At 50.0% G+C, this 22828-nt stretch overlaps 1 long non-coding RNA gene across 1 annotated transcript; it reads right to left on the bottom strand.

The window, feature by feature from the left end:
• Nucleotides 1–13227: 13227 nt before the first annotated feature.
• LOC140411604 (uncharacterized) lies at nucleotides 13228–13648 on the bottom strand. The gene is made up of 2 exons (XR_011940896.1): nucleotides 13538–13648; nucleotides 13228–13440 (listed from the first exon to the last, which is right to left on the bottom strand). It is a non-coding gene; the product is annotated as an uncharacterized lncRNA (long non-coding RNA).
• Nucleotides 13649–22828: the final 9180 nt, after the last annotated feature.

The raw sequence follows: 22828 nt of genomic DNA, 5'->3' as shown, positions 1-22828 counted from the left end.
ACGCGAAATGGCTGGAATTGATCCCGGCTCCCTGGTGTTGTGAGGCAGCAGTGCTAACCACTGTGCCTCCGTGTCGCCTTTTGTTCCCAGCCGAATGAACCGCGCCGCCCCGGGCCTAGTCCAGAAGCGTCCTAAAAAGAAACTTAGAAGAACGTAACCCCCAGATCACCGACATAACCCAACCCCTTCACCCGCCGAGCCTACACCTGCCCAATCATATCCAGGGCAAGACACTAGCCTAAGACGCAAGAAAAATTTAACAGACCCTCTGGTCGTAGCCAAGAGGGGCTCCCAGTCCAGAGGACGAAGAACAGTCAAGAGACCAATAAAAAAAGGCGTCCAGGGGGAGGGAGGCCAGTTCTGCCTCCCGAACACTAAGAGCTCCACCCATCCAACCAGGCCAGACCAGAACCAGTAACAGAAACGTGCTCCCCCAGTTGGAAGGGATAAAATCCCAGGGAGGGGACATCCGCACCACATCAACTGCCGTACAAAAGACATCAAGGTCCCCCTCATTCCCCCGTCCCATGCCATGGTCAGCAACTCCGCTTTTCGAATAGCGGACCAGACACACTAGTACTTGCAATAGTATAGACAACAGTTAAAGAGAGACCTGTATTAACTGAAAAAAGAAATGAGTTCCGAAGGAAAAGCCAAACAGAACCCAACCCTTCACAGTGCAACAAAAACCCTGTATGGGACAAAGAAGGATGAAAGTACGGATTCGTAAAACCAAAACCGACAAAAAAAAGAAAAAATCGAAATGGATTATCCCTAACTGTGCAGCGTTTCTGGATGGGGAAGGAGGAATGAGGGGGGGGGGGGCGGAGGACTTTTTCAGATGCAGCATCGATGAACTAACCTTCCCAACCCCAACCTTGCACCCCTCTCCCAGTTCCGCCTCTGCGCATCTTCCCTTCAAATGAAACACGGGGGGGGGGGGGGGGGGGGGAGAAGAAGGAACACCACTATCCCACCAGCACAGGATTTACCAGACATTGGGAGGCATTGTTACCTCTAGGACTGAAATTTGGAACAAATTCCACGCCCCACATTCGGCCCAACATGATATGAACTTCTTAAATCAGGATAGGACATAGAACATTGAAAGATACAGCACAGAACTGGCCCTTCGGCCCACGATTTTGTGCCGAACGTTTGTCCTAGATTAAGAACAAATTAATCTACACCCCATCATTCTACCGTAATCCATGTATCTATCCAATAGCCGCTTGAATGACCCTAATTTTCCCGACTCAACTACTTCCACAGGCAGTGCATTCCATACCCCCACTACTCTCTGGGTAAAAAACCTAGCTCTCATATCCCCCTATATCTCCCGCCATTCACTTTAAATATATGTCCCCTTGTAATGGTTTGATCCACTCGGGGAAAATGTATCTGACTGTCTACACTATCTATTCACCTGATCATATAATAAACTTCGATCAAGTCACCCCTCATCCTCCTCCGATCAATGAGAAAAGGCCTAGCACCCTCAACCTTTCCTCGTAAGACCCATTCCAGGCAATATCCTGGTAAATCCCCTTTGCACATTTTCCAAAGCTTCCACATCATTTATAAAATGAGGCGCCCAGAACTGCACCCCCCAAATGTGGTCTTACCAAGGTTTTGTACAGCTGCATCATCACCTCACGGCTCTTAAATTCAATCCTTCTGCTAGTGAACGCTAGCATACCATAAGCCTTCTTCACAGATCTATCCACTTGAGTGGCAAATTGCAAAGAGCTATGAACATAGACCCCAAGATCTTTCTGCTCCTCCACATGGCCAAAAACCCTACCGTTAACCCTGTATTCCGCATTCATATTTATCGTTCCGAAATGGACAACCTCACACTTTTCAGGGTTAAACTCCATCTGCCACTTCTCAGTCCAGCTCTGCATCCTACCTATGTCTCTTTGCAGCCTACAACAGATCTCCTCACGATCCACAACTCCACCAATCTTCGTATTGTCTGCAAATTTACTGACCCACCCTTCAACTCCCTCATCCAAGTCATTAATGAAAATCACAAACAGCAGAGGACCCAGAACTGATCCCTGCGGTACGCCACTGGTAACGGCTCCAGGCTGAATATTTGTCATCCACCACCACTCTCTGACTTCTATCGGTTAGCCAGTTTGTTATCCAACTGGCCAAATTTCCCACTATCCCATGCCTCCTTACTTTCTGCATAAGCCTACCCTGGGAAACTTTATCAAATGCCTTACTAAAATCCATGTACACGACAGCCACTGCTTTACCTTCATCCACGTGCTTGGTCACCTCCTCAAAGAATTAAAAAGACTCGTGAGGCAAGGCCTACCCCTCACAAATCCATGCTGACTAACCCTAATCAAGCAGTGTCTTTCCAGATGCTCAGGAATCCTATCCCGCAGTACCCGTTCCATTACTTTGCCCACCACCGAAGTAAGACTAACTGGCCTGTAATTCCCAGGGTTATCCCTATTCCCTTATTTGAACAGTGGCACGACATTCGCCACTCTCCAATCCCCTGGTACCACCCCTGTTGACAGTGAGGACGAAATGATCATTGCCAACGGCTCTGCAATTTCATCTCTTGTTTCCGATAGAATCCGTGGATATATCCCGTCAGGCCCGTGGGATTTGTCTACCCTCAGGTTTTTCAAAATGCTCAACACATCTTCATTTCGAACAAATAACTCCGCGAGCTTACCAGTCTGTTCAACACTGTCCTCTCCAGCAATATGGCCCCTCCCATTCGTAAATATTGAAGAAAAGTACTCGTTCAAAACCTCTCCTATCTCTTCAGACTCAACACACAATCTCCCGCTACTGTCCTTGACCGGACTTACCCTCGCTCTAGTCCTTCTCATATTTCTCACATATGTGTAAAAGGTCTTGGGGTTTTCCTTGATTCTACCCGCCTATGATTTTTCATGCCCTCTCTTAGCTCTCCTAATCCCTTTCTTCAGTTCCCTCCTGGCTATCTTGTATCCCTCCAGCGCCCTGTCTGAACCTTGTTTCCTCAGCCTTACATAAGTATCCTTCTTCCTCTTAACAAGATATTCAACCTCTCTTGTCAACCATGGTTCCCTCACTCGACCATCCTTTCCCTGCCTGACAGGGACATACATATCAAGGACACGTAGTATCTGTTCCTTGAACAAGTTCCACATTTTAATTGTGTCCTTCCCTGACAGCCTATGTTCCCAACTTATGCACTTCAGTTCTTTTCTGACAGCATCGTATTTGCCCTTCCCCCAATTGTAAACCTTGCCCTGTTGCACGCACCTATCCCTCTCCATTCGTAAAGTGAAAGTCACAGAATTGTGGTCACTATCTCCAAAATGCTCCCCCACTAACAAATCTATCACTTGCCCTGGTTCATTACCAAGTACCAAATCCAAGATGGCCTCCCCTCTGGTCGGACAACCGACATAGTTTGTTAGAAAAGCTTACTGGACACACTGCAGAAACACCACCCCATCCAAACTATTTGATCTAAAGAGTTTCCACTCAATATTTGGGAAGTTGAAGTCACCCATGACTACTGCCCTGTGACTTCTGCACCTTTCCAAAATCTGTTTCCCAATGTGTTCCTCCACATCTCTGCTGCTATTGGGTGCTTCTGACATCAAGCCATACTACCTCTGTAGGCAGATCCTCCTCGAACTGCCTTTCTGCAGCTGTTATACTATCTCTAATTAACAATGCAACCCCCCCCCCCACCTCTTTTACCACCCTCCCTTATCTTATTGAAACATCTATATCCAGGAACCTCCAACAACCATTTCTGCCCCTCTTCTATCCAAGTTTCAGTGATAGCCACCACATCGTAGTCCCAAGTACCGATAACCAACGGTAACGGTGATAACACCCCTATTATACACGCCCCTGAAAATAAAATACAACATGAAGGAAAGAACAACACGGGGCAACAGGGAGCAATGTTCAGGACAACTATTGAAATACAGGGCAATCTCAGGATAAATAATACTTCATGGACGCAGATAGACAGCCGGCTCAAAGATCGAGCACTCTTCTGGACCTTACATTGAACCCAACAATCAAAGCATGACGCACCATTACTTCCACCATGCCGTCGCTCAAGAATGCAGGAAGCGTTTACCTCTGCCGAGGGGAGATGACTCGACCAGTTCGGACACCTTAGTCCTCCAGGGCGAGCATCAGGAAGAGGAGAAAACAATCATCAGAATATAAAACCTACCCTTGACTTCTAAGACTGGACATGTTGTGCACCATCAACAATTCTCACGCTTTCTTTTCCATCTTTAGTCATCAGAATCTAGGTTTCCAGTAGGCTGTGTGTCGTCCTCCTTTAGCATTAATCAATCAGAGTCCCTGGTCCCCTCTGAATGAAACATGCACGAAGGATACTCAGTGTTCACTGATTCATTTGGTTCGAAAGCAATGCCATGAATCTTTACTTAATTTTCTAAAAATAAACGGTTCCCCTAATTATAATTCGGAACATATCTCTGCAGCGTCCCTCAATATATGCTGATAGTTATCTGAGTGTCAATCTGATGGAATGCCTTTCTCTTTCTTACAGTGAACCTGTTGACAATAGTGACCCTCTGCAGAGGAAATTGCCACCTTTCCAAAAGTATCTCTATCTATATGGTGGCCATGACGGCAGTGGATCTGCTGGCCACAATCAACCACAGAATTGCTCATCAGATATTCAGGGAACATTTTCCACATTCATTTCTTTCCTATACTGTCATTTGTAAGCTTATGTTGTACTTGACTATGATCACCATCGGTCTGTCGGTGTGGCTTACAGTTGCCTTCACATTTGACCGATTTGTAGCTATATGTTGTCAGAAACTGAAAACCAGGTATTGCACAGTGAGAAGTGCGTCCATTGTTATAACCATTCTTTCTGTGCTAATGTGTTTAGAGACCATTCCTTTTTGGTTTGCATTTGAACATAAACAAATAATTAATAATGTTCCCTGGGGTTTTATTCCCAGTGCGGCCTTTCTGAGTGCTCCTGCAGGTTGGGCCTACTTCAGATTACAAAGTATTTTATTTTCCTTGATCCCCTTTGCTTTGATATTGCTGTTTAATTGTTTAACAGTCAGACGCATTGTTGTAACCAATATTGCCCGCAGGAGACTCCGGGCTCCCGGGATTGGGAGTAAGTGCGATCCAGAGATGGAGAGCCGAAGGAAATCCATTATTTTGCTCTTCGCTGTGTCGGCTAATTTTATATTGTTGAGTCTGCCATCGGTGGTGAGTCAGTGGACTGACGCCCTGCTTCTCCGCATCCGGCCTGTTTATACAGATGCTGCATACATTGCCACGGAAGCCGGATATATGCTCACCCAATTGAAGTCTTGTACAAACACGTGCATTTATGCAGCCACACAAACGAAGTTCAGGGGAGAACTCGTCAAACTCGTGAAATCGCCTTGGGTATTTATTTTATCACATGTTAAAATAATGAATAATCTAACCCAAACGTCTTGTCCTACTTAGAGCACTATACAATAAGAACATAAGAACTAGGAGCAGGAGTAGGCCATCTGGCCCTTCGAGCCTGCTCCGCCTGATCTTTTGTGCACTCAATTCCATTTTTCCGCCGGAGCACCATAACCCTTTGTTCTTCAAAAACTATCTATCTTTATCTTGAACACATTTAATGAAGGAGCCTCAACTGCTTCACTGGGCAGGGAATTCTACTGATTCACAACCCTTTAGGTGAAGAAGTTCCTCGTAACCTCTGTCCTATATCTACTTCCCATTATTTAGAGGCTATGCTTCCTAGTACTGCTTTCAACCGCCAGTGGAAAAACCTCCCTGCATCTATCCTATCTATTCCCTTCATAATTTTATATGATTCTGTAAGATCTCTCCCCCTCCGCCTCCGCCCCCCCCCCCCCCCCGCAATCCTTCTAAATTCCAACGAGTACAATCCCAGTCTACTCAACCTCTCCTCGTAATCCAACCCCCTCAACTCTGGGATTAAACTCGTGAATCTCCTCTGCACGCCCTCCAGTGCCAGTACGTCTTTTCTCAGGTAATGAGACAAAAACTGAACACATTACTCCAGGTGTGGCCTCACGAACACATTTTTCAGTTGCAGCATAACCTCCCTAGTCGCAAACTCCATCTCCCTAGCAATGAAGGACAAAACTCCATTCGCCTTCTTAATCACCTGTTGCAACTGTAAACCAACTTTTTGCGACTCATGCACAAGGACACCTAGGTCCCTCGGCACAGCAGCATGTTTTAATATTTTATCATTTAATCCCCTTTGCTGTTATTCCGACCAAAATGGATAATCTCACATTTGTCAACATTGTAATCCATCTGCCAGACACTAGCCCATTCACTTAAACTAGCCAAATCCCTCTGCAGACTTCCAGTATGCTCTGCACTTTTTGCTTCACCACTCATCTTACTCTCGTCTGCAAATTTAGACACATTGCACTTGGTCCCCAACTCCAAATCATCGATGTACATTGTGAACAATTGTGGGCCCCACACTGATCCCTGAGGGACATCACTAGCTACTGATTGCCAACCAGAGAACACCCATTAATCCCCACTCTTTGCTTTCTATTAATTAATCAATTCTCTATCCATACTACTACTTTACCCTTAACGCCATGCGTATTTATCTCATGCAGCAGCCCTTTGTGCGGCACCTTGTCGGAAGCTTTCTGGAAATCCGGATATACCACATCCATTGGCTCCCATTGTCTACGGCACTGGCAATGTTCTCAAAAAATTCCACTAAATTGTTTAGGCACGACCCATGATGTCATATGGAATGGTCGCCTGTCCGTTAGCTCGTAAAGGGATTGTTGTTTTGAAAATGAACAGACAACAGAAATTATTTCCTGAATTTAATGCCATGTGTTTCATGTCAACTGTACTCCATTTTCCAGGAGCAACAGAAAAAGGTCTTGTCTCAAATCAGGAGCTAATACTGGAGACAGCAGGAACTTGGCCCACCAATGTGACATTAGATTGCATGTTGCAGTTCTCGATTAGTCTTGAAGATGTTGGTACTTTGGCACAGTGAGCAGATGATTGAGACAAGATAAACATTGTGGATCTTCCAACGAAGTCAATACCCCAATAATGTTTCCCATCTTGTTCCAACATCAACTAGCCATTTTTATTTATCTACATATTCGCTTCATTTTGTGATTTGAATAAATTCTGTCTCTGCGAATTGCATCATGTCTCAGATCTTCAAGGGAAGAGGCTTTCCCACCATTCATTCTTGTCCTGCCCAATATGGATTATTGAATTTGCGGTTATTAGATTTTAGACCCTTTACTCTCTCCATCTACGTGTCCAGTCATAGAAACATACATGTAGCAGAAGTAGGATTTGTGTCCCCTCATGCCTACTCCACCATACTTAATATGGTCACAGTTGACCCGCTGACTCAACGCCGAATCCCAACTCTCCCCATGTCCCTTCACGCATTTTGTGTCAATAAGTTTATCTATTTCTTGTTGAACACATTCCCAACGTCGCCACAGCCTTCTGTGGTGGAGAATTCCGGAGGTACACTACACTCTGGGTGAAGGCATTTCCCCTCATCTGAGTTGTAAATGGCCGACCCAGTATTCTGAGACTGCGAATCTTGTCAGGTGTAAGGTGGTATGATATCGTGGGGATAACGGACCGGTGGCTCGAAGGTGACCGACGATGGGAATGAAACATTAAGGGCTATTCCGTTTTTATGATGGACAGGCATAAAGGGAAATGTAGTGGAGGTGCATTGTTTATTAAAGAAAATGTTTATACAATATTGAGGAAAGATATTAGAACATCCGATGTGGATTCTGCATGGGTCGAGTTAAGAAGCACCAAGGGGCATAAAACATTTGTCGGGGTGGTATACAGACCACAAAGCTGCAGTGATAACATTGCGGATATTGTTAGATAGAAACACAAAGATGCATGCGATTATGAGTGAAGATAATCTGCATAAAGAGTGGGTGAGTCAAATGAGTCATAGTATCACACATGCGGAATTTCTGAAGTGAATATGAGATGGTTTTCAGAACCAATAGGTCAAGAAATCAACACGGATGAAGGCCATCTTGGACTGGGTGGTGTGCGACGAGGAAAGATTCGTTGGCAATTAATTTGTGAGAGAACCCTTGGGGATAAGTGACTATAGTTTGATAGAACTCGTTATCAAGGTGTACAGTGAGATAGTTAATTTTGAGACAAGCGGCCTGAATCTCAGCAAATGTAGATATGATGGTATGAGACAGGAGCTGACTCTGATGGACTGGCAAACATTTCTGAACCGAAGGACAGTGGACAGACAATGGCAGACATTCACGGGACAAACAGTTGAACTCCAAAAGTTGTTTATTTCTATTTGCGGCAAGAGTAGAAGAGAACCCTGGCCAAACCATGGCTTACAAGGGAAATGAGCGACAGTATTCCGCACAAAGAAGTGGCATGCAATTTAGCAATACAAAGCAATAGACCTGAGGATTCAGAACAGTTTAAAATTGAGCAAAAGCAAACCACGGGATTGATTGAGAAGGGGAAATACAATATGAAACTAACCCAGTGAGAACATAAATCTGACTGTAAAGGGTTTTTTAAAAATGTATTTTATTACAAACATTTATCAAAATAGGTTACAGCGAACAAACACCCCGGGAAACGGCCCTTTCAGGGCGAACTTGATTTTCTCCAAACAGAGAAAGTTAGCCATGTCAGATAGCCAGGTCTCCAACTTCAAGGCTTTTGATTTCCTCCAAGCTAATAATATCCATCTCCAGGCTACCTGGGAAGCAAAGACCAGAACGTCTGCCTCTTTCTCCTCCTGGATTCCCGAGTCTTCCGACACTCCGAAAACCACCATATCTGGACTCGGTGCCACCCTTGTTTTCAATACTTTGGACATGACGTCCGCAAACCCCTGCCAGAATCCCCGAACCTTCGGGCATGCGCAGAACATATCGACATGGTTCGCTGGTCCTCCCGTACTCCTTGCACACCTGTCTTCCACCACAAAGAAGCTGCTCATCGGGGCCACTGTCATGTGAGCCCGGTGAACGACCTTAAACTGTATCAGGCTGAGCCTGGCACATGTTGTGAATGCGTGGACTCTACTCCGCCCAGAGACCATCCTCCAACTCTCCACCTAACTCCTCTTCCCATTTGTGTTTCTGCTCATCCGTCCGCCTTTCCTTTGACCCCCCCATAAGCTCCTTGTAAATGTCCGAAACCCTCCCTTCTCCCACCCACACTCTGGAAATTACCCTGTCCTGTATCCCCCTTGGTGGTAGGAGCGGGAATGTTGAGACCTGCCTTCGTAGGAAGTCGTGCGCTTGCAGGTACGTAAATTCATTCCCTCCTGTCAGTTCAAAGTTCAACTCCAGCTCCATCAAGCTCCCCGCTATAAACATATCGCCCATCCTCTCGACCCCTGCTCTCTGTCATCACCGGAACCCTCCATCTAACCTACCCGGGGCAAACCAGTGATTATTGCAAATTGGGTACCAGACTGATGCTCTCTCTGCTCGCACGTGTCTCCTCCATTGCCCCCAGACTCTCAGGGCCGTGACCACCACGAGGCTGGTGGAGTCACGTGCCGGCGGGCGCCGCCGTATCCAATGCCCCCAGACTAGTGCCTTTACAAGATGCTGCCTCTTCTCGCTCCGAAACGGACCATCGCCCCCCCCCCACTCCCCTCCCCCCACCATTCTCTTCCTAACCATGGCTATATTCGCCGCCCAGTAATAATTACTGCAGTTCGGGAGTGCCAGCCCGCCCTCTCCCCAGCTGCGCTCCAACATCCCCGTTTTAACTGGCGGGGTCTTAACAGCCCATACAAGGCCCGAGATCACCTTGTTGATCCGTTTAAAAAAGGACCGAGCAATAAAGATGGGGAGACACTGAAACACAAACAGGAATCTCGGGCTATCAACGCAATTGCCAGCGGTTCTCTGGCCAGTGCGAACAGCAGCAGGAAGAGGGGGCATCCCTGCCTCATCCACCGGTGCAGCCTAAAATAGCCCAATGACAACCTGTTCATCCGAACACTTGCCACGGTGCCTTATACAGCAGCCTGGCTCAGTCAATGATGCCCTGCCCAAATGCAAACTGCCTCAATACCTCACACAGATAATCCCATTCCACCCGTTCAAATGCCTTCTCTGCGTCCATTGCAACCACTACCTCTACATCGCTACCCTGTTGGGCATCCTGATAACATTCAACAGCCTTCTTACATTGGCCGCTAACTGCGTCACCTTAACAAATCCCGTCTGGTCCTCCCCAACCACGTCCAGGACGCAGTCCTCAATCCTTGAGGCCAAGGCCTTAGCCAACAATTTGGCGTCTACATTTAGTCTGGAGATCGGTCTGTAGGACCCGTATAGTTCCGGGTCCTTATCCTATTTCAGGATCAATGATATAGTAGTCGGTGACATCGTCGGGGGCAGCCCCCCTCTCACCCTTGCCTCGTTGAATGTCCTCATCAGCAGTGGCCCCAATATCCCAGAGAATGTTTTGTAAAACTCCACGGGGTGCCTTTCCGGCCCTGGCATTACCACGACTTCATGGCTTTCAGTTCATCTCCTATCTCTTCTAACCCAATCGGGACCCCAGCCCTTCTACCAAGTCTTCATCAGCCTTCGGGAACTTCAGCCCCCCGAAGAATTGCCTCATCACATCCGGCCCAGCAGGGGTTTCAGACTCGTACAGTCTGCATTAGAATTCCTCGAATGCCTTACTGACCCCAGCTGAATCTCCGACCAGTCCCCATCTCTGACCTTTTTTTGTCTGGTTGAACCCTGCTCTTCTGGCCACATCCGCGCTCAGATCCGGATATATACGCAGGTCACTGTTCCCCCATTTGCAGCTCCGCGTTTGCCTGGCCCACCATAGAATGCTCTCCTTGCCCAGGAACCTATGGAATTCCACCACAATTGCTCTCGGCTGGTCACCAACATGTGGCTTCCTCGCTTGCGCTCTGTGCGCCCTATCCGCCTCCAAGGGTCGGGAGAACGTCCCCTCCCCCAGTAGCTTCTCAGTCACAGCCGCTATGTACGCCCCTGCACCGTTCCTTCGGATCCCTCCAGGAGAGCCACGATTCTGCCAGCGGAACCTGTTCTCTAGATCGTCCACCTTCTCCTGGAGCCTTTTCTGTTGGTCTCTCAACATTCCCACCTCCAACTCCACTGCAGCTTGGTGCTCCTCCTGCTCAGTCAGCGCCTTCTCCACTTTCTGGATTGCCCGATCTCGAGCACCCAGTCTGAGTTCCAGTTGCGCTATCGACTCCTTAATCGGGTCCAAGCATTCCTGCTTCTGCTTGGCGAAGCCCTCCTGGATCAACTGCATCAACAGCTCCGTCGACCGCTGGGTCGTCAACCCAGAACTCCGGTCCTCCACCATGCCTTCTCCCGTTGAAGCCTCGTTCCAAGCCCTCTCCGTTCGCCTATTTCTTCCTTTGCGAGCCCTTCTGACCGCTTCACATGCACTGATGTAGGATTCCTCTTCACAATTGCGTCCAACATCAATTTTGCACTTAAAGATCCGACAAAAAAATCGGGGGAAAAGGTCCAAAGTTCTGACCGGTGGCGTGAGCCACTAAATGTGCGACCTACTCCTTCATAGACGTCACCGGAAGTGCAGGGTGTATCTTCTACATGGGGGACAGACTCGCAATCCTGGACGAGCTGATGGAGAGACGGGAGCTACCGAATGGGCAGGATCTCCGACATTTACAAGTTCAAAAGGTCTGTTGCTGGAGCTTAGTGTCATCTCCCATTGTGACGTCAGAGGCCCAGCAGCAGGGTCACGTGGCTGAACTCCGGAAGCTCCGCTTCCACAGGATATCCAGGGATGAATGTTCCCCATGGGGCACTGGGGAAATGGACAGACAGGAAGGACATAAGATGGGCCTCAATCTGGATTGCAATGGGACACTTACAATTACACTCAGTATTCCTAGGTTCGTCCTCAGTATCTGTGCCCAGTGATCCTTCCAGAAAGATAACATGCGTGGCTTCAGGATGAGAACGTTTCTCTCAGCTGATGGATCCAAACGTCGAATCGGACCTTCGACCCAGTACCTGGAATCACCGAGAGTGATTCCTTGTGGCAAACCCCTGAGATTGGTATGACGCCCCGAAAAGAGAAATAGCGATTGTGTTGGTGGACATCCTATGGTATGGGCGATCAAGTCCTTTTATAGTGTTTATACCCTCTCGACGATCTTTGTTTCTAATCCCAAGATTGTGCAGGTATGGTGTCACCTAGAACATTAAACATCGAACACCTACTGTGGACTGAATTTTTCAAATGAGACCGGTGGAACATGCGAACTTGCTGCTAACTGTATTCACGTGACTTTGCTCATTGATGTACGATTGAAGATGTTTCTTACTTCGTTGCACGGGAACTCTATCATTGTCCCCTGGATTATGTAAGGGAACTAATCAGAGTTGTGATCCTGTGATGTTGAATTAAATGGTACACTATTTTAACACATCTCAGATTTTCTTACCCATCGTAAATTGGTAAATTGTTCATCCAGATGACCTCTCAGAGGTCTCCCTGGATAAGGCTGAGTGTGGATCAAAAGCAGCTCCTCAAAACACGAGTGAGGCAGAGTGAGAAAGTATCGCTATTTCATAAAAGTGAGGGGTGAAACAGATCAGGCTCTGATCAGGAATCGCTCAGTGAGCCAAACATATTTTATTCAGAAATTACTAGATCAGAAATTTCTGATTTATTTAGTAAACAGAATGATTGTTTTAGCTGGTCAGAGCGAACCAGCATCCAATTGAAACAGTAGACCCTACCTGCCTAACCTGTTTGATTGTTTTTGAAGAAGTGACTAAATTGGTGGACAATCAAATATCTCTGGATGTTAGTTAAATAGACTTCCAGATGCCATTTGTTACAAGTTTCAAACGTACCTCATCGGCGATCAAAGGTTGAGATCTCCAAGTCCCGACACGGGACAGCTGTCTTGTCTGGCATCTTTGCATATAAATTGCTGAAGATTGACATCAGAAACATGGACAGATATGTAGCTAATGCTGAGGTAAATTAATGTATAGGAACGGCTGGAGCACAGGTTTTATACCTGACCATGTTTTCTTTCCTTTAACAGTGAAATCTGCTAGATGAAAAAAATGTGCCTCATTTTCAATCCCCCGCCGGGAGTGTTAGATTAACATAGCTTTTATCTCTTTGAAATCATTATTCCACCACTTCGAATAGTTTCAGTTTTATTTTAGATTTCAATAAATTCCTTTCCTGGATTCGCTTTACTGAAACATTTTAGTAATTATGAACATACATTTCAGGCTGTGTTAACAATCTTTTCTTCCCACTGTTCACACAAAGACTCGTAATCCAGCCCGGGATTCTCTCAACGATCTGAGCTGCTTCTGCCCATCTGAACTGAATTGGTTCCTCCATAACCTGAGGAGATGATTAAATAGACAGTTAATTCATGAAAGCAAATTTACACAACCACGTGTACCGTTTCGAGCAAAAGGCGCTTATATATCTTCCTTACGAAATTCTAATGAGCTACAGGGGAACAGCAGACGGGGATCACACTGATTTGACCAGATTCGACTGAATGATCTGAGCGGAGCTGTAAGAACTACATTCACGGACAGCTAGCTGCACATTCGACATACAGAGGCATGATGGTATTCTCAGCGGAGGAGCAATCCATGTCAGAGAATTAAATCCTTCCTGATTCTGGAATAGAAATTCAATTAAATAATTCATCTGGAATATAAAGATATGCTCAGTAATGTTGTTTTAAAAATAAATTTGGAGGACCGCAATCCTTTTTTTTTACCAAATAAGGGTCAATTTAGCGTGGCCAATTCACCTACCCTGCCCATATTTGTGTTGTGGGGTGAAACCCATACAAACAGGAAGACAATGTCTCAATTACACAGAGACAGTAATCCGAGCCCTGAGCGGTTTGAGGCAGCAGTGCTAGCCACTGCGCCACTGTGTCGCCCCTTCGCCTCGGTAATTATAACTGAAACCATCATCGATCGACACAGAATATATTAGTTTCACAATGTCCTTTATGGAAGAAAAGCTGCCAACATTATCCAGTCTGACTTATAAGTGACTCCAGAGCCAATTATATGGTTAGCTCTGAGCTGTCGTCGGAAATAAACCAGCAATCTGCTCAGTTACAGAAACTACAAATATCAACAATAGGAGATGAACGATCTGCCATCGGCAAAAAACCCTCTGGAATTGATAGCTCCACGCCACGCTCAATCGGCTCTGTGAACTCCTGCTTACTCGGATCTGGGGAATTGTGCTAAATGTTGGACAGCTGTCGTGAATGATAGTGAGAAAGGCTGGCAGGGTTAAACTCATCAAATCATGTATTGCAACCAATCTCAGTCGCTACCATGAACATCCTGGGAATTTCCTGCTTCATCTGTAGGCCAGAGCCAATAGGTATAGCTGCACATTTCAACTCGGTGTCGGTGTCCTGATCATAGAATCGGTTCCCCATGAAGTCGAGTTATCCCAGGAATAACGAGGGTAATGTGTCCTCCATATAATTCTCACTTGCCATCCTTTCTCAGCGACTGAATCAATCAGAACTCCTCCACTTTGAGCATCACCAAATAAGGAGTGAGGATGGCAAGGATACAGAATGCATCTATCCTGGATGGAGGAGCTAAATTACCATTAACAATGACTCCATTCCAATATCCAATCTGATTAATTACCTCTGCAAGAGTATAGTCTCTATCAGTAGCGAGATGATGGGAATTATTGTTGACAGTGCCACCAAGCAGCGTCTTTACAACAACCATCTCTTCTTCGGTGAACATTCGCTAAGAAATATGGTTGTCCACCGAATAAACTCCACGTTAGTCGTCATGGGTTCGTGGGTCCTTGGGTGGCTGATGAGCCACACCACTGACAGCACTGGCATCAAAGGTATTTCTTTCGACGGCTCCTTTTCCAGAGCTCCTATTATCGACGGGTGGTTGAAGAAGTATGTCCGTTCATTCAGGAGACTCGTCCATTTATTTACCAGACATTGCCATGTCTTGCGGGTGTCTTCGAATCGCTTCCTTTCTCATCCTCTTTTTTTGGGTGCCATATTTCAGCTGAACGAACCCAATTTGGATCTGGCATCATACCTACGTGGCCAGCTCAGTTGGTATTGGATGATCATGACCTCGGTGCTGGTGCTTTTGGCTCCTTCAACGATGTTGATGGTAGTATGCCTGTCCTCCCAGCTGATGCGATGAATCGGTCTCCAACTGTACACAGTTGATTCTGAACAGTCTTCTGAAATGGCCAGCTGCACAGCTAGAGAAACTTGAAAGATCAGTAAAAAGCGGTTAACCATCTTCCATCGGCCAAACGCTGGAATTGACAACTTCACACTACGTCCAATCGGTTCTGTAAACTCATGCATAATCAGATCTGTGGAATTGTGAAAAATGTGATAGAAGTCTGTCGTGTAGATAGCCAACAGACTGCAGCGTCATACTGACCAAACATACATTATAAGCAATGGTCTCAGACGCCACAATGACAATTCCTGGATATGTTTTGCCCCATTAGTGGGACAGACCGATCCCGGATGGATGCATAGTTCAACTGTGATTCCGAAACATTGTCCCAGCAGCCCATATAGTCGAATTAGTCAGTACTCCTCCACTTTGAACATCACTTCTAAAATGGGGCGAGGATGGCAAGAATACAGAATGTATCCTGGATGGGGGACTTCAATTACCATTAAAAATGGATCCACAGCACCGCCCAAAGCAATTCGAATAATTACCACCCAAGGAGGCCAGTGTCCATCAGTCATACGATGATGGAAGGTGTTGTTGACAGTACCAGAAAGCTGCATATTTGCACCAACAACCTGCAAATGGATCGGTAGCTTGGTTTCTTCCAGTTCCTATTGCATTATAACCTCCATAGAGTCTTGGTCTACTCATAGTCAAAGAGTCTGTATTCAAGTAGTGAGGTGAGAATCAGTGCCCTTCACATCAAGAACATTTTTGACCGATTGTACGGATCAAGGATCCCTCCACGAAATTGAATCCAATAGGTTATGCTGCAACTATACATGACCCTGGTGAGACCACATTTGGAGCATTGTGTGCAGTTCTGGTCATATCATTATAGGAAGGATGTGGAAGCATTGGAAAGGGTGCAAAGGAGATTAACCAGGATGCTGCCTGGTTTGCAGGATAGGTCTTATGAGGAAAGGTTGAGTGAGCTGGGGCTTTTCTCTTTGGAGCGGAGGAGGATGAGAGGCGACTTAATTGAGGTTTATAAGATAATGAGGGGGATAGATAGAGTGGACGTTCAGAGACTATTTCCTCGGGTGGATGTAGCTGTTACAAGGGGGCATAACTGTAAGATTAAGGGTGGGAGATATAGGAGGGATGTCCGATGTAGGTTCTTTACTCAGAGAGTGGTAAGGATGTGGAATGGACTGCCTGCTGTGATAGTGGAGTCGGACACTTTAGGAACTTTCAAGCGGTTATTGGATAAGCACATGGAGTGCACCAGAATGACAGGGAGTGGGATAGCTTGATCTTGGTTTCGGACAATGCTCGGCACAACATCGAGGGCCGAACGGCCTGTTCTGTGCTGTACTGTTCTATGTTCTATGTTTTAATCCTTCAACCTGTTCCTTTAAACAGCCAAACGTCTTCAACCTACAAAAACAGACATGAGGTTACAGTCAATATATTTATAGTCTTTGGATTTGCAGATATCAGCAGACCAGCTCTGTGTCTTCCTGCAGCTCTCAGCAAAACACACAGACACTCCCAGCTTTCTCCTCAAACTGAAACCAAAAGCAGAAGTGAGCTCAGCTCCCCCCACCCTCTGACATCACTTCAGTAATTTGATCAGCTCCATTTCTTAAAGGTATATTGCTTAAACATCCATTTCTTAAAGGTACTCTCACATGACACAGGCCACACATGGCTAATGTTCCACATTGACAGGTAGATGCCTGTCTTGTACATGTACTGGAACAGCTTGGCTTGGTATGTGGGAACTTCTGGAGCACAAACCTTCAGTACAATTGCTGGGATATTGTCAGGGTCCATAAACTTTGCAGTGTCTGTTGCCATCAGCCATTTCTTGATATCACGTGGAGTCAATCGTATCGGCTGAAGGGTGACATCTGTGACGTTGGAGGCCTCTGGAGGAGACCGTGATGGAGCATTCACTTGAATTTCTGGCTGTAGACTGTTGCGAAGGTTTTGGCCTTGCATTTTGCACAGATGTGCTGGGTTCCTCCATCATTGAGAATGGGGTACATGATTGTCCACCATCATTCACGGCTGGATGCAGCAGGAGTGCAGAGCTGAGACGGTCAGCATGGTAGCACAACGGGCAGCACGATAGCACAGTGGTTAGCAGGGTTGCTTCACAGCGCCAGGGTCCCACGTTCGATCCCTCCTTGGGGCAGTGTCTGTGTGGAGTCAGAACGTTCTCCCCGTGTTTCCGTGGGTTTCCTCCGGGTGCTCCGGTCTCCCTCCACAGTCCAAAGATGTGCAGGTTAGGTGGATTGGTATTTTGTTATACCAACGTGTACAAATGTCAGAAATGACTGTGCTGTGCTCACCTAAAATGGCCACCATTAAGTAACTTAAAATGGCTGACTGCTGATCGTGGATTTTATTTTGACAATATTCCCAGACAGACAGAGAGAGAAGCAGAAACAGAGAGATGGAGAAACTAATAGAAGACATTTATTTGAGATTTTGAAACTCCATCAAACATGACCAGCAAAGGAACATCATGGGGTTAGACACAGATTCCTCTACACTGTCCCTGGCAAACACTCCCAGGACAGGTACATCACGGGGTTAGATACGGAGTAAAGCTCCCTCCACATTGTCCCCATCAAACACTCCCAGGACAGGTACATCACGGGGTTAGATACAGATTCGCAAGGGATGCACAGAGAGTGAGGGACGCAGAGCGAGGGACGCAGAGCGAGGGACGCAGAGCGAGGGATACACAGAGAGCGAGGAACACACAGAGAGCGAGGGACACACAGAGAGCGAGGGACACACAGAGAGCGAGGGACACACAGAGAGCGAGGGACGCACAGAGAGCGAGGGACGCACAGAGAGCGAGGGACGCACAGAGAGCGAGGGACACACAGAGAGCGAGGGACACACAGAGAGCGAGGGACACACAGATAGCGAGGGACACAGAGATAGCGAGGGACACACAGAGAGCGAGGGACACACAGAGAGCGAGGGACACAGAGAGAGCGAGGGCCACAGAGAGAGCGAGGAACACAGAGGGAGCGAGGACCACAGAGAGAGCGAGGACCACAGAGAGAGCGAGGACCACAGAGGGAGCGAGGGACGCACAGAGAGCGAGGACCACAGAGAGAGCGAGGACCACAGAGAGAGCGAGGGACGCAGAGCGAGGGACGCAGAGCGAGGGACGCAGAGCGAGGGACGCAGAGCGAGGGACACAGAGCGAGGGACACAGCACGAGGGACACAGAGAGCGAGTGACACAGAGAGCGAGTGACACAGAGAGCGAGGGACACAGAGAGCGAGGGACACAGAGAGCGAGGGACACAGAGAGCGAGGGACACAGAGCGAGGGACACAGAGCGAGGGACACAGAGCGAGGGACACAGAGCGAGGGACACAGAGCGATGGACACAGAGCGAGGGACACAGAGCGAGGGACACAGAGCGAGGGACACAAGGGACACAGAGCGAGGGACAGAGTGAGCGAGGGACGCAGAGAGCGAGGGACGCAGAGAGCGAGGGACGCAGAGAGTGAGGTACGCAGAGAGCGATGTACGCAGAGAGCGAGGTACGCAGAGATCGAGGTACGCAGAGATCGAGGTACGCAAAGAGCGAGGGACGCTGAGAGCGAGGGACGCAGAGAGCGAGGAACACCGAGAGAGAGAGACAGAGAGAGAGAGGGACAGAGAGGGACACAGCGAGAGAGCCAGAGAGAGGGGGACACATAGAGGGAGAGGGACACATAGAGGGAGCGAGGGACACAGCGGGAGAAAGAGCGAGGGACACAGCGGGAGAAAGAGCGAGGGACACAGCGAGAGAGAGCGAGGGACACAGCGAGAGGGAGCGAGGGACACAGCGCGAGAGCGAGGGACACAGCGCGAGAGCGAGGGACACAGCGCGAGAGAGAGAGACACAGCACGAGAGAGAGGGACACAGCGCGAGAGAGAGGGACACAGCGAGAACGAGGGACACAGCAAGAACGAGGGACACATCAAGATTGCGAGGGACACAGAGAGCGAGGGACACAGCGAGAGCGAGGGACACAGTGAGAGCGAGGGACACAGCGAGAGCGAGGGACACAGCGAGAGGGAGAGACACAGCGAGAGCGAGAGACACAGCGAGAGCGAGGGACACTGCGAGAGCGAGGGACACTGCGAGAGCGAGGGACAAAGCGAGAGCGAGGGACAAAGCGAGAGCGAGGGACACAGCGAGAGCGAGGGACACAGAGCGCGAGGGACAGAGAGAGCGAGGGACAGAGAGAGCGAGGGACACTGCGAGAACGAGGGACACTGCGAGAGCGAGGGACACTGCGAGCGCGAGGGACACTGCGTGCGCGAGGGACACTGCGAGCGCGAGGGACACAGAGTGCGCGAGGGACACAGAGTGCGCGAGGGACACAGAGTGCACGAGGGACACAGTGAGAGCGAGGGACACAGCGAGAGCGAGAGACACAGCGAGAGCGAGGGACACAGCAAGAGCGAGGGACACAGCGAGAGCGAGGGACACAGCGAGAGCGAGGGACGCAGGGAGAGGAAGGGACACAGCGAGAGCGAGGGACACAGCGAGAGCGAGGGACACAGCGAGAGCGAGGGACACAGCGAGAGCGAGGGACACAGCGAATGCGAGGGACACAGAGCGCGAGGTACACTGCGAGAGCGAGGGACACAGAGAGCGAGGGACACTGCGAGAGCGAGGGACACTGCGAGAGCGAGGGACACAGCGAGAGCGAGGGACACTGCGAGAGCGAGGGACACAGAGAGCGCGAGGGACACTGCGAGAGCGAGGGACACAGAGAGCGAGGGACACAGAGAGCGCGAGGGACACTGCGAGAGCGACGGACACAGCAAGAGCGAGGGACACAGCGAGAGCGAGGGACACAGCGAGAGCGAGGGACGCAGGGAGAGCAAGGGACACAGCGAGAGCGAGGGACACAGCGAGAGCGAGGGACACAGCGAATGCGAGGGACACAGAGCGCGAGGGACAGAGAGAGCGAGGGACAGAGAGAGCGAGGGACACTGCGAGAACGAGGGACACTGCGAGAGCGAGGGACACTGCGAGCGCGAGGGACACTGCGAGCGCGAGGGACACTGCGAGCGCGAGGGACACAGAGTGCGCGAGGGACACAGAGTGCGCGAGGGACACAGAGTGCGCGAGGGACACAGCGAGAGCGAGGGACACAGCGAGAGCGAGGGACACAGCGAGAGCGAGGGACACAGCGAGAGCGAGGGACACAGCGAGAGCGAGGGATACAGCGAGAGCGAGGGACGCAGGGAGAGCAAGGGACACAGCGAGAGCGAGGGACACAGTGAGAGCGAGGGACACAGCGAGAGCGAGAGCGAGGGACACAGCGAATGCGAGGGACACAGAGCGCGAGGGACACTACGTGAGCGAAGGACACAGCGAGAGCGAGGGACACAGCGAGAGCGAGGGACACAGCGAGAGCGAGGGACACAGCGAATGCGAGGGACACAGAGAGCGCGAGGGACAATGCGAGAGCGAGGGACACTGCGAGAGCGAGGGACACTGCGAGAGCGAGGGACACAGAGAGCGAGGGACACAGAGAGCGAGGGACACTGCGAGAGCGAGGGACACAGCGAGAACGCGGGACACAGAGAGCGCGAGGGACACTGCGAGAGCGATGGCCACAGCAAGAGCGAGGGACACTGCGAGAGCGAGGGACACTGCAAGAGCGAGGGACACTGCGAGAGCGAGGGACACTGCGAGAGCGAGGGACACAGAGAGCGCGAGGGACACTGCGAGAGCGCGAGGGACACTGCGAGAGCGAGGGACACTGCGAGAGCGAGGGACACTGAGCGTGAGGTACACTGCGAGAGCGAGGGACACAGAGAGCGAGGGACACTGCGAGAGCGAGGGACACAGCGAGAGCGAGGGACACAGCGAGAGCGAGGGACACAGAGAGCGAGGGACACTGCGAGAGCGAGGGACACAGAGAGCGCGAGGGACACTGCGAGACCGACGGACACAGCAAGAGCGAGGGACACTGCGAGAGCGAGGGACACTGCAAGAGCGAGGGACACAGTGAGAGCGAGGGACACAGCGAGAGCGAGAGACACAGCGAGAGCGAGGGACACAGCAAGAGCGAGGGACACAGCGAGAGTGAGGGACACAGCGAGAGCGAGGGACGCAGGGAGAGGAAGGGACACAGCGAGAGCGAGGGACACAGCGAGAGCGAGGGACACAGCGAGAGCGAGGGACACAGCGAATGCGAGGGACACAGAGCGCGAGGTACACTGCAAGAGCGAGGGACACAGAGAGCGAGGGACACTGCGAGAACGAGGGACACAGCGAGAGCGAGGGACACAGCGAGAGCGAGGGACACTGCGAGAGCGAGGGACACTGCAAGAGCGAGGGACACTGCGAGAGCGAGGGACACTGCGAGAGCGAGGGACACTGCGAGAGCGAGGGACACAGAGAGCGCGAGGGACACTGCGAGAGCGAGGGACACTGCGAGAGTGAGGGACACTGAGCGCGAGGTACACTGCGAGAGCGAGGGTCACAGAGAGCGAGGGACACTCCGAGAGCGAGGGACACAGCAAGAGAGAGAGGGACACAGCGAGTGAGAGGGGGACACAGCGAGTGAGAGGGGGACACAGCGAGAGAGAGGGGGACACAGCGAGAGAGAGGGGGACACAGCGAGAGAGAGGGGGACACAGCGAGAGAGACGGTGGACAGCGAGAGAGAGGGACACAGCGAGAGAGAGACACAGTGAGAGAGAGAGGCACACAGCGAGAGAGAGAGGGACACAGCGAGAGAGAGGGTGACACAGCGAATGGGGGACACAGAGAGAGCGGGGAACACAGAGAGACCGGGGGACACAGAGAGAGCGGGGGACACAGAGAGAGCGGGTGACACAGAGAGAGCGGGGGACATAGAGAGAGCGGTGGACACAGAGAGAGCGAGGGACACAGAGAGAGCGAGGGACACAGAGAGAGCGAGGGACACAGAGAGAGCGAGGGACACAGAGAGAGCGAGGAACACAGAGAGTGCGAGGGACACTGAGAGAGCTAGGGACACAGAATAGAGAGCAAGGGATACAGAGAGCGATGGACACAGAGAGAGCAAGGGACACAGAGAGAGCGAGGGACACAGTGAGAGTGAGGGACACAGAGGGAGCGAGGGACAGAGAGAGAGAGGGACACAGAGAGAGTGGGACAGAGAGAGAGTGGGACAGAGAGGGACACAGCGAGAGAGAGTGGGTCAGAGAGAGAGAATGACACAGCAAGAGAGCCAGAGAGAGGGGGACACATAGAGGGGGAGGGACACAGCGAGAGAAAGAGCGAGCGACAAAGTGTGAGAGAGCGAGGGACACAGCGAGAGAGAGAGAGAGAAACAGCGAGAGAGAGCGAGGGACACAGCGAGAGAGAGAGAGGGACACAGCGAGAGAGAGAGAGGAACACAGCGAGAGAGAGAGAGGGACACAGCGAGACAGAGACGGACACAGCGAGAGAGAGGGACACAGCGAGAGAGAGCGATGGACACAACGAGAGAGAGGGGGACACAGCGAGAGAGAGGGGGACACAGCGACAGAGACGGGGACACAG

Source organism: Scyliorhinus torazame, chromosome 4, assembly GCF_047496885.1.
Source record: "Scyliorhinus torazame isolate Kashiwa2021f chromosome 4, sScyTor2.1, whole genome shotgun sequence".
In the NCBI taxonomy this organism is placed as follows: Eukaryota; Metazoa; Chordata; class Chondrichthyes; order Carcharhiniformes; family Scyliorhinidae; genus Scyliorhinus; species Scyliorhinus torazame.
Note: the sequence above shows the minus strand (reverse complement) of the source record. Positions and strands in the feature narration are given on the sequence as shown.